Source organism: Pungitius pungitius, chromosome 4, assembly GCF_949316345.1.
Source record: "Pungitius pungitius chromosome 4, fPunPun2.1, whole genome shotgun sequence".
Classification (NCBI taxonomy): Eukaryota; Metazoa; Chordata; class Actinopteri; order Perciformes; family Gasterosteidae; genus Pungitius; species Pungitius pungitius.
Window position 1 is genome coordinate 20,173,937 of NC_084903.1, and position 12,169 is coordinate 20,186,105.

The following is a 12,169-nucleotide window of genomic DNA, read 5'->3' on the forward strand; positions in this document are numbered from 1 at the left end:
TGCGCGTTTCCTTTCCACTGTGGGCTGCTACTGTGTGACTTGGCTGAAGCCCCTGTGCTATGAAATCAACACCCCACTCAGCAATAATGCCCTCTGAGGCTTGGCCAGTTTACGAAAAAATCGATCCAAATAAAAGCAGCGGATAAAATTGACTGACCCTCATATACTTAATTATTGCAGCTATTTGACCAAATAGCATTTTTCAGGATGCTGTGTGTCACGGGCCATCAATATTCCCTTAATCGCTGTTAGTTATTGCCCTACTTTGTTACTGCTGTGGATGGCCAGTCTCCAGTGGTCAGTCCCGGCCCAGGGCAGTTAGCAAACGAGATGCTAAATGGTTGCGCAAACAATTTGATTATGCTGTTTAATTCCCGTCATATGGATCCGCCTGGCCTGCTGATGCACTCATTTCTGTGAGGCCCGCACTGCAGAGTGCTGACCGGGCCCACCTCACACCAGCGGTCCTGAAAGAGGTGTTTTTTTTTTCTCCCCTCCGCGGCCTCTGGATCAATAGAGACTACTCCCTTGGTACCGGACCGGTGTCTTCACCTCTTACCGCTTTAGCTTTCAGCTCCCAGTGTGACGGAGCACAGGTTCGACATCCGGTCAAATGTTGAAAAACCTCTGGCCCAGTGCGGCGGGCCTTTCGGTCCGAGGCGCGTCAGGGTGTTGTAACGCGAGGAGAGTCGAGGTCGAGAGCTCTCAGGCCCAGTTGCCCAGATCCCGAAATTAACATTTCAATTCAAAACCGATAATAACGCATTGTGTCTGGCTTGAATGAGTGCTGCTGCAAAGGGAAGGCGATACCTCCTGTTCCTGTGTCAATGAAAAAGCTCCTTCATCTTCTGCTAAAGGGCCCACACAGTCTGAGGTCAGCCAGTCAGCCTTGGTTACACTGCACAGGCATGCCTGGCTGGACGGCTCGAGCTTCCCGGTTCCTATACAAAAGCCAGGAACTACAAACACACACACATGCACGCGCACAGACATACAAACACACATACATTTACAGAAACAGTCATGTCATGCTGCGCCTGTGGTTAATGGCTCTCAAGTACTGCCAAACGAAAAGTACACTTTTGTGTTCTCCTAAATGAGTTGGAGTAAATAATTTGCGATATCAAATGACCATTTGGGCCTCAGCGGCATATCTTAGATTAAAACATAATGATTGCATGCGTTTTTTTTAAAATCTCTCATGCCTCTTGCTTTTCCATCTGCTGATCTGTTCAGGGCTGCATTCGAACAGTGACAAGTGACATCTTATCTGCAGGATATTCAGTCTGAAACGTGTTATATCGGGAGTGTGTCTCTGTTCATGTTAAACCCCCCTGATATGCTCAGTGACAGGAGGTCTCAGGCAGTCAGAAGGGGCCCACAAATGAATACACTGTATGTCAGGGGATTTTTGGGCATCTTTGGCGTCTCAAACGGCACCGGGAGCCAGGCTCGGCGGCTCTGCCAAGAAGGTGTCAGGGCCAAACCTCTGCTACATGCTCCCCTCCATCAGACAGCAGATTACCAGAACGGGAGGTGAGAGAGGGAGGGACACAGGGCGATGTCAAGGGATCACTGAAGCCATTCCTACTGAGGCAGAAGGAGTGCAAGAGCCTACCTGCTAGCTGTCTGCTCCAAAGCGATGCGAGCTTTGTTAGTCTGAACGATTCCCTCCATCCACTGTACTATCCGCACGCTTGTCTAGGTGTCTGGGTTCATTTTCCAAAGCGGATGGCTCACTTTTTTTTTAATGCTAGCGTAAAGGGTGTTTCATGGTTAAGTAATGGTTAAGACATCCATGTTTCAAAGGCAATACTGTGCTTCCCCAGGGTTCCCCTTAACTGATCAGAAACTGTTAAAGCAGCTGCATCAAAACCATTTATTATTTAGAGGTCACGGATTTTTCGTCTTTTTCGTCCCTTGACCTTATATCAGGCTTGAAAATAATGCCAGCCATGAGTACTTTCAGATAAAAATACGGTGGTAAAGATTTGATTCGTATGCGTTCGTATGAACCCGGCTCAAAAGTCACGGCGGCGTCTTTCGCCTGGCGCCGATGACATCGTCGCTGCCAGCGAAGGGGCCAGCCCCGCTAATAAGGCGCTGTTGGGATTGCTGCCCCGCTTACGCTGTCAATGAGGCTGTCTTGATCTGAGGATTAGAGCAGTCGTTCCAATTACAGCCTGGTGCCTCGAGGTTTGTCAGGCATTGACACAGACGCCTGTCGATGGCCCCGTTGCATATTCCGAGACCCCGCTGAGTGACAGGCGCCACCGCGCCAGGAGACGGTGGCGCTCTGTGAGTGAGTGTGTGTGTGTGCGTGCGTGCGTGCGTGCAGTGGCACGTGTTGCGTGTGCACACATGTCTGAGTGTGTCTATGCGATATCATTAGTTTCTTATCCAGGCCGTAGCTCTCGGCTGAAAATGAACCTGTCCTACTGTGTGTGTGTGTGTGTGTGTGTACATCTCCTATGAGTAGTGTGCGTGTGAGTGAGTGTCTCGTTTCCATGGCGAGGATATTGACTATTAATGACAGTCCAAACCTACACTGATTAAGGTGTAAGAATGCAGGCATGAAAGCGGTGATGTATCACTCAGTGGTGTTACCCTGTCTGGCGGTCTGCTGCGGTGAGTATTGATACTTCAACGCGATGCAGAAAAGGAAGAGGCACGCTGTTGATCACGCTATACGGATCTTTGGGAAACAACCAGCAATCTCGTGGTAGCAAAACGGCACGAGATCAAAAGGTACCTCCACCGAACCATTATATACTTGTTAGAATCACCGGGTGTATTCCAGGAATTATGTTCTTTTCAACCTTCTTATATCTTGACTCTGGGTCTTCAGGCCTAGCATGGAGCGGGTGCAAATGGAGGAACAAACATGGCTTCTGGTGTGTTTCTACAGCTACATGAATCACGGGGAGCAGGTCTGTACTCTCTCTCTCAGTGACTCAATGAGTCGACATGGTTTGGCTGGACTCGGCCACCTCTCATCTGGTCATCTCTGCTAACCCCCCCTCGCTTCACACACACACACACACACACACGCACACGCCCACACAAGCTTGTCGCCTGGGAGGCCAGCATTGACTTTACACCCGCAGAGGTGGGTCATGTGACACACACTGCTGTGTCCCACGTTTGATACTTAATATTCACCACCTGGTGTTATTTACATGCCATTAAAAGGAGAGATGGACGTGGCCCTCGCTGACTCTCTATTTATCCGATTATCGGATGGATCTCTTTGTGTGTCCTGGACCAAAAATGGCTTCACGTGAACCACTCAGAATTAACATCTTTGCTATATTTTGCAATGTGATGGTAGTTCTTTCCTCTCCTTTCTCAGCCAGGTGTAATGTTATCCGCGAGTGACGTTCGCAGGCTGTAATTAAATATGAATGGAGTGCTGTCGGTTGCCCTGCCAGTTTGTTTGGCTGAGTGCTGGCCAGGGAAGGAAAGCTCATCAAATCAGTTGTGTTGGTGTCATTCTACACCCCTGTAACACTCCATGACAGGGAATCTCGGTGGTCCTGTGCGAAAAGGGGGGGGCTGGGAATCACCTGTGTTTTAGAGTTAATGGATTCCAAGTAACTCACAAGCTCGCACTTTAATGAACGCCCGGGTGGATGAAGAAAAAAAAGAAAAAAGAAAAAAGGGACCCCCCACTCCCTCCTTTCCTCGCATTGCATGAAAAACATTTTCAAATTGCATGCTGGCACAGATAATTCACTTATTCTGTGTAATTGGATGCTGACCGGGGTTAATATGTAGGGTGTCATTAAATGGAAATGTAGAGTTGTAAAAGGGGGACTGTATGATACGGGAGAGTCTTTTCTATAGAGCGGCCCCTATAGAGCTGATTGTGAGCTCCTTCTTCTTGGCTGCCGGGGACCTTCTTTATTTGAGGCAACTCAAGCATGAATTCTGCGAGGGAAAGATTGGGGACAGTTATATTCACTTCTGTTTGTTGGCCAGTTGAATGAACTGACCTTTAAGATAAAGAGAATCTCTTGAGCAAGTCAGGTGAAGAAAGGGGGCCGCACAAATGGGGCAGATGTGGTGAAAGGAACTTTTTAAATTCGACAGTGAAGGAGGGCCGCTAGTTAAAAGACTGTTGTTTGCTAGTAAGCCTGCTCCGCCGCCATGACAATGCCACATGGGAGGAGGCACTCAATGTGGACGCTCCTTATTTTGATTCAAACAAGATTGAATACAAGCGAATTACTTTTTTTTTTTTTCCTTTCTAATTTTATTTTCAGCCAAACTGTTGAGTGAAATTCCTGTGATCCTAATGAAAATGATTTCAGGTCTAGGGAGTGCAGCAGCGGAATAATGCAGGGTAATCTAGAGACTGGTTAATTAAGTTGCTCCTTCAACCTCCATTCATGGGAAGGCCTGTAATTAGTCTTCTGAAAGCCGAGATATTTTTCTTCGGATGGGTCAATTTGAATTCCTCCTGACTCCAATGGAGAGCGCTAAGCTTCTGTGGCTTCAGGAGAAGGCCCATAACCCGCATTCCCCCCAGTGATAGCACCACCGTAAAACTCAACCAAACGGTTTAATGTGTCCTCAAGAAAGGCCGTTAAAAGCAGAAAGAATGCGCGAGTACAGTCGGTACTAAAAAAAAAAAAAAAAAAAAAAAGACCCAAAATGAACACTTTTGGTTGCAACCCACTTTTTCTTGCCTCGCCTGGTTTTGTCTGGTGTCGGCTGGGCCGCGCCACGACTCACCAGCTTCGCCACCTACAAAGAAGGGCAGACTTTCGGGGGCCTGCCGGGGTACTTTTGGCGAGGAAGTTAATCATATACCTCGGAGAAGCGCGACACAAGAAAAGCAGTGTTTGTAAACCTTCCCCCCACGGCTCGGCCCGTAATTGGCTCTACAAGTGACTGCCTCGGCTTCCTGTCAGCATTATATCTGTGTTCACACCAGCCCAGCTGGTGAGACATTTGTTCCTTCGGGAAACATGGCTGCTGTTTTGATCTTTGGACTGTGAAAGCAAAGCAGCTCTCACAATGGTAGTAATTCTGGCGAGCGTTTTCCAGGCTGTGGAGGAAGCTAGGCAAAAAAAAAAAGGTCTTTGGTGATGCTGTTGGTGTTTTGTTACATCTGCTTTAGGATGTTTAATCATTGATTGTTGTTCTGTGAATCCTGCGTGGGAAACACAATACACCTGTAAATCACACGCCCTTTGGTTCACCTATTTTTCCGCTTTTACTTAAACATACCGTATAATGTAAAAATACCGTGTTTAAATGTAAAAATGCTGTTTTGATAATATGTTGCCATCTATAGTGCCTGGCTATTATAGATACCTAAATGTGTCTAATCAAAAACAATACATGGTTACAATGATGTAATTGTAGCAATGTTTTATGTAAAATACTTTGCTTCATGTCATTTGAAAAACATGTTATTTTGAATGTACCGTTAAGCAAATTTTGATTTAAAAAAAAAAAAAAAAAACCCGAGCAGAACAAAGAAGCCGAGTAAGACCATACATCTTCGTGGCATGTCTTGGCAGTACACAGATTGTTATTGGGAGGAAGAAAGGGTGCTGGAGCGGAACTTCATTTTGAGGCTGACACATGGCAGGATTCTGAGATTAAAATTGTAAATGTTAAAATACTGCCGGTGACACCTCAACGTGTGGAGGGATGTGAGTTCCTGTGCAGCTGTCAAGAAACACTTCCCAGCACCTCGCAGGCTACTGCTGCTGCTGCTGCTGCTGCTGCGCTCGTATCTGCACCTCAGCTCTGCTAATAGAGCACGCAGGGAAAGGGGGGGGGATGGAAAATGCTCATAATTAATTACAGTAACCCTGAAATCAGAGGTTAATGATACATTTGTAATAGCAGCCATTTGTATAGTATAAGCAGACTTTCCTTCAGAACACATCCCACAGATTTTTTTATTTGTTCAAGTGACGTGATGAATACAGGATGCAAGAAGCTTTTGCATCATGTGTTTTTTTTTTTCTCTTTTGAATGGTTGTGACATACAGACAGGTACCAGGAGGAAAGGTTGCAGCCAGTCAGGTCACATGTGTAAGAATCACTCCTCTTCCCTTCTCCCCATATGCACATATGACTTTTCTGGCTGGTTCACCCATTTATAGACAGGGCAGATTTCTTTGTAATTTTGCTTTTTTGGGGGGGGGACCGCATTCTGATGAACATCCTGCCCAGGACACTTAGTTGTGGCTGCTCCGTTTTCTACACAAGCAGTTTTCTGCCCTTTTTTGGGACTTGTTATTCAAAAGAGTCCACATGTTGATTGCAACCCGTTTTGTTTTTCTTTCTTCAGCCCAATTTAGTTTTTCAGGAATTTGTAAACCATGTTGGACGTGGATTTAAAAAAAAAAGCATTTTTGATTGTACTGGTTTATTTATTGTATTGTTTATTCTTTTCACTTTTATGTATCGATTGGCTTTTCACGCGCCGCTATAGTTTCTTACCATCAATTATTTTTAAGCAATTCATGCAATTTATCAAACATCTTTCCACCATATGCTGCGCTGTTTAGAGTCATTTTAACAAACGCTCACTATTTCTCTTGTTACAATGACAAATGAGCACAAACAATACGCAGAATGCACGAGGATAAGCAGCGGAGGCGTCGCTAAATATTGACTCTGTGACTCCATACTGATGTCTCCTGTGACTGTAGGCTTTTGTCTTCTTCTCGCCGGCGTGCAGTCATAATTGAATTGTAAACAACACCAACCATGTTTTTATTTACTGCGCTTAGCTGCTGCAACCATTCAAGCGGCCACCACCTCTGCCACTGGAGCCGAGCTGTGAGTCACTTTGACGTGTTGCCTAAAAGGCAGTGAAAACAATATATGGCCAGCTCATCCATAAGTCATGGCATGTGGCCCGGGTGCATCCGACAGAAAGGCGCTTTATGAATGGCACAAAAGTCTGTGAATGATAACGGCCATCAATATGTCTATTGAGGGTCACCACATTCATGCCACATATCAAATCCCCTTTGAATGAGATCAGTTCCCTCCTGTCAGAGCCCATTAGATCCGTCCCACAGCCCCAGTGGCCAGCTGACAGAGGAGAAACCCTAGCCCCGGCATAGCACCATTAGCATTAGAAAATGAGCAATCAGCTGGAATGAAATGCAAGAGGGGGGTGGTGGGGGGGGACGGACTCTCCAACTTTAGTAATGATATGCAGAAAATACAACACAAGATGTAACAGCACTGATTCCAACGCTGCTGTTTTTCAATGCTGAATTCAAAGTATTTGAAGAGAATATATTTTAGTTTAGGACACATCTAGTGACTATGAATTGTTTAAAGGCCCTAGAATGCAACTCCCCCCCCCCCCCCCCCCCTCTGGTGAAAATGCTCCTGCTGCTCATGGAAAATTGTGTTGAACCTCTTTGACTTTGCGAAATAATTGAGTTAAAACACTCGATAAAACATTAATTAGCTTAGCAGTCTGGAGCAGATAACATAGATAAAACCCTATGTAATTCATATTGATTAGAATATGCACATTGAGCGTAACCTCTTAAGACAAGTTTTCCTTATTAAATGGACACAAAGCCGAGGTCATTATTTGTACAGAGAAAGATCGCTTTAGATTTTATCTTTTCACATAAAAAGGTTTGATTGGATTTCTTACTAAGGAAGCTGCACAATCTATTTTATTCTGCTTTGATTGTATTACCTCTTAATTAGTTTGTATATTGAGTAGAACGGGCCTTATTGATTTGAGGTGCATTCATTTGCATTGCAAAAATCCCCTTTAATCCAATATAATCTCATCCTTACTCAAACACAGCAGACTGCACCGTTGAGGGCTATTTTTTATTTTTTTCCTGTTGTTTTTCCAGCTCCCGCTCGGCTCTGCGTAAATATCACCGTTTGGTAGGAATTAGGTTTATACGCACAATAGGTTTCCTAAATTTGCCCTTTTATTATTTATTCAGTATTTCATGTGGAGAATCGCATGTTGTGCGGCCATTTACGTCGAAAGGCAATAACAAGCTGTAGTATTTTTATGTGGCTTTTTTGTGTTTTTTTTTATTTTTATTTTTTTATTCCGAACGATCGGCGCTTGTAGGTGTTGTGTGTAAATTCTGCTGGAGCCAGCCAAGCCTTGACACACAGGAATCAGCATTGGAGGCGTCAAATCCCTCCCACCCGTCCAAGCGCACAGCAGCAGGCTTAACAATTGTCTGTAATTAACCTCACCTGAACTTTAATGGCCCACCTCCGGGACCGAAGGGCCCCGGCTGTGTAAAATTACTGTCACACATGGAGCTGAGTGGGAGCCCCGCCGCAGCGGGTGTGTTCCGCTGAGACAAGTGAGAGGGAAATGGACCCCTGTGTAACACCTAATACCACCAACACCATGTCACGGCGCTCACAGACATCTTTTTTTTTTTTTCGGTGGGGTTGGAGAGGTGGGGGCCGATGGTTTGGAGATGCGCGAGACAGCAGAAGCCGTTTGAACATCCGAAATGACCAGATAAGATACGTTTTTGGCTGATTCATGTTTCTATATTTTTTTATTTTATTTTAGCATGACAGATACTTTTTTTTATTATTGTTTTTTGCTTTATGACGATAATTCATGCTAATGCTGAGTATCCATTGTTTCATTCTGTTTAGTTGATAAATATAACAGTTAAAGGTGGTTGGTTATGTCAGGTTTAGGCTAAACCAAACTACTTGTAGGGGAAGGTCACCCTGAAAGGTGCATAGAAACCAACATTGACTATTATAGGTGGATTAGATCTTGTGTATATGAGTGGGTCCTAAAGCATCAAAAGCCTCTACTGAACGTCTCACAAATGTTCTTTGTGCAGAAATGATTCCCTATTTCCATATTTTATTGATACAAAAAAAAAATCCCTGAAAAGTACAATATTTTCATTTGACATCGGGAGAATATGATTATTCAACACACACTACATTCAGATATCTATATTCCACAAACGTACACACAAACATGCCTATTTCCAATCCAATGTTATGATCAAAGTAAACTCCTATTTGTTTTTTTTTCACACCAGCACTGCAGCACCAACTGCAGAAAGGCCGCGAGCTTCAGGGTCGGACAAGCTGTTGTCGTGCAACATATGCTGCGATCATATCCATAATGTCATGCTTAATTACATTAGACCGCGTGGGCGCAGTGACTCGCTCAAACGACATGTCAAAAGACCGACCCCCCCCCCCCCCCCCCCCCCGTGTCTGAAGGCCCCGGCTTCCCTCTCCTTCTCCGTGAGCTCTTCAGTAGTCCCTCGCAACAACAACAGCTGCAGCGCAGCTACCGAGGCGTTTGGCAGTGGGAGCGAGCGCTGATCTGAATCCCGTGTGTGGCGCGTCTGAGCCCCGGGATTTTCGGGTGGGAGCAGACGGGCGGGAAAGATATTTCTGATTGATACAGTACGGTCTGAAGTCATCCAGTCGCCCAGTGGTTTCTCTACGGGCAGGTTTCCTGCAGGGATGTTCTCACAGTGTGTGTGTGTGTGTGTGTGTGTGTGTGTGTGTGGTTCCTTTTCATTTGCCCAGTGGCTGAAACGCACACAGAGGGGTGAGTCATAGCTGCTATCTGAGGATCAAACACTTCAAGTGGTCTCTGGGTTTACCATCAGGCCCTAATGCTTTATCAGCGCTGTGGTCATCTGCCATGGCTCAGAGATACAGTGAGAAACATCCACATCGTCATTTACTATTTTAATTCGTGGTGATGTCCCACCAACAGTTTTAGTTTCTTTTACTCTGGTACGCAAACATGGCTTAACTGTTACGGATGTTAAAGGCCCTCACATTCTGTATCTGTTATTCACAATATACGTCTACTATTTTATTTCACTCAGAGTGGCTCGATCATTAGAATGGGCAACGTTTATTAGAATTGAACTGCTCTGAAAGTATAGTTTGAAAAGAAAAGGGCTCTTTTTAAGTTGTTTCATTTTGCATTCGGTGTTGCATTTTAAAGCCTGCTGATTAACATGAATTGATTAGCTGGTGGGCTGCAGCTCTGTCGTACACATCAGTAGTATATGCGAAGTGACAGGCTGACAGGTCTGCACGTACACACATCCAGACACACACACACACACACACACACACACACACACACACACACACACACACACACACACTGAGCCCCCTCTCACCCACTGGCTGCTACAATATCCCCCCGAGCTGCTATCTGTCTGCCACTTGTATGAAGGATAAAGAGACAGGATGTGAAATGGGGGAGGGGGGGGGGCCCGGGCCCATGACTGAATGCTCCATCAATGGCTTATTTTCATTACAGCCAAAAAATGTGTCACCCCAATCATCGCACGGCTGATTTATCCTTCTGTTACTGTAGCTCCACAAGCATTTCCTTTTGTGAGCGCCCGCTCCTGATAATCCCGCTCTGACAAAGGGGCCATGTGCCACCACCGAGTTCCATGACCAAAAATGTAAAACTGGTCGTTCCCACTTACATACTCTCTCAGTGATATCATTCATAATGAAAGGCTGTTTGTAAGCACTTTTGCTTGTTAAGTAATTCCTGTAATCCCCATATGTTGCAATAGCAGCTATTAGAGAAAAACACTTCCTGGAATTCAACTTGTTTATGCAGATAGTTTCAGTTGAAATTAAGTAGCTATTTTGAAAACATTTATTCATTACTGAAATAACCTTTCCATCCAAAGCCTTAAGCATGACATTTCACTTCAAACCGAGTGCCTTAAAGCCGGAGTCGTATGATACATTTTCCTGCATATGAAGCAGTCTTGTTTTATCACAGTTTAGAGATTGATTGTGCAGTGGGAGGGTGATTTGCAGAAAGACAGCATTCAGTGGAACAGGACCTTCCATGAGAGTGATTAAGAGTGCTATACATTCCTTTTTTATTAGCATGGGGCTAATATTGGAAGGCAGTTTTCATTCGTTCAGTACTCACTGATTGGCTATCAATGGTTATCTAGTCCTCAGATTTGTAGCTTTGAATATAAAAAAGAAATGTGGCATATAGGGAAAGATTTATAAACTGAAATGTTGAGGTCCTTTCGCAGGGCACCGTTTTTTACTGCATACAGTTGTTTGCAGGTGGAATGAGCACTATGACAGTGAGGAATATTTGATTTCAAACCTTTCTACAGTTCCAGTACCTACTGGAGTTGCACGGCCTAACGTCTGATATTTGTGAATGTGTGGCAGAGCCGCAAAAAAAAAGTAAGAAAAGCAGTTACGCGCTTGTTGCCTCCGCACCGCGTCCTTGACTCACTTTGAAGTGGAGTTGGGTCGAGCACCACGCATCCCTTTGTCACAGCAGGTGCTTCAGGCCAGAGGAGTAAACGGAGGCGTAAATGGTACACAGATATAAGACACTGTTCCCCGTCAATAATTCGACGCTTGTGTATTAGTGTCGCAGGCAGGTCTCGTGTGCACTTAATGCAGCGCTCATGGAAAAACATAAACTTGTCGGCCCGGATTCGTGTCACGACACGGAACCCCGTTGAAATGTTTCCGATCGTCCATCACCTCAGCGCGTGGCGCGGGTCTGCATCGCTATCCGCTTGAAGAGGGTATCGAGTGAACACTTACTTGCAACTATGAGGAATGTGGCACTGTGGTGTCCCCCACCCCCCCCCCCCCCCCCCCCCCATAGCGGGAGAACTTTCCTCTCCGTGGAACCGGTTCTCACCACCCTGCAAACACACCTCTCTGCGGCCTTTGTTGGAGCCTCGCGCTACCTGACTATGTTGCAATATGGGGAAAATGATAGCAACGAAAACAAGGACCCCCCCCCACCTCCCCCCCTTGTTGGCCCGGACATGGTGGCAACGAGAGTGAGATGCAACGAGCAGAAGCAGAGCCACCAGCGTGTGAGTAACGCTGCATTGTTGCTGCAATAAAAACTGCAGGATAGACAAAAAGGTGCTTCAGTCAACGGGGACAAAGCACAAGACTTTGTGCAGTGAAACGCGTTATGTACTTCTGGAATGCACTATTCAAATAAGCACCAGAGCTCATTTGTATTACTAATGCGGCACTAATATATCCGAATAGCTCTGTATTTGATATAAAGCTGACCAGCTATAGAGGGTGAAAGGTAATTCATGAAATCCTACTAATGTCTATTTGTTTATTGTGTTAATTGTTTTTTTTTTACATTTGGGTTTTTTGACTC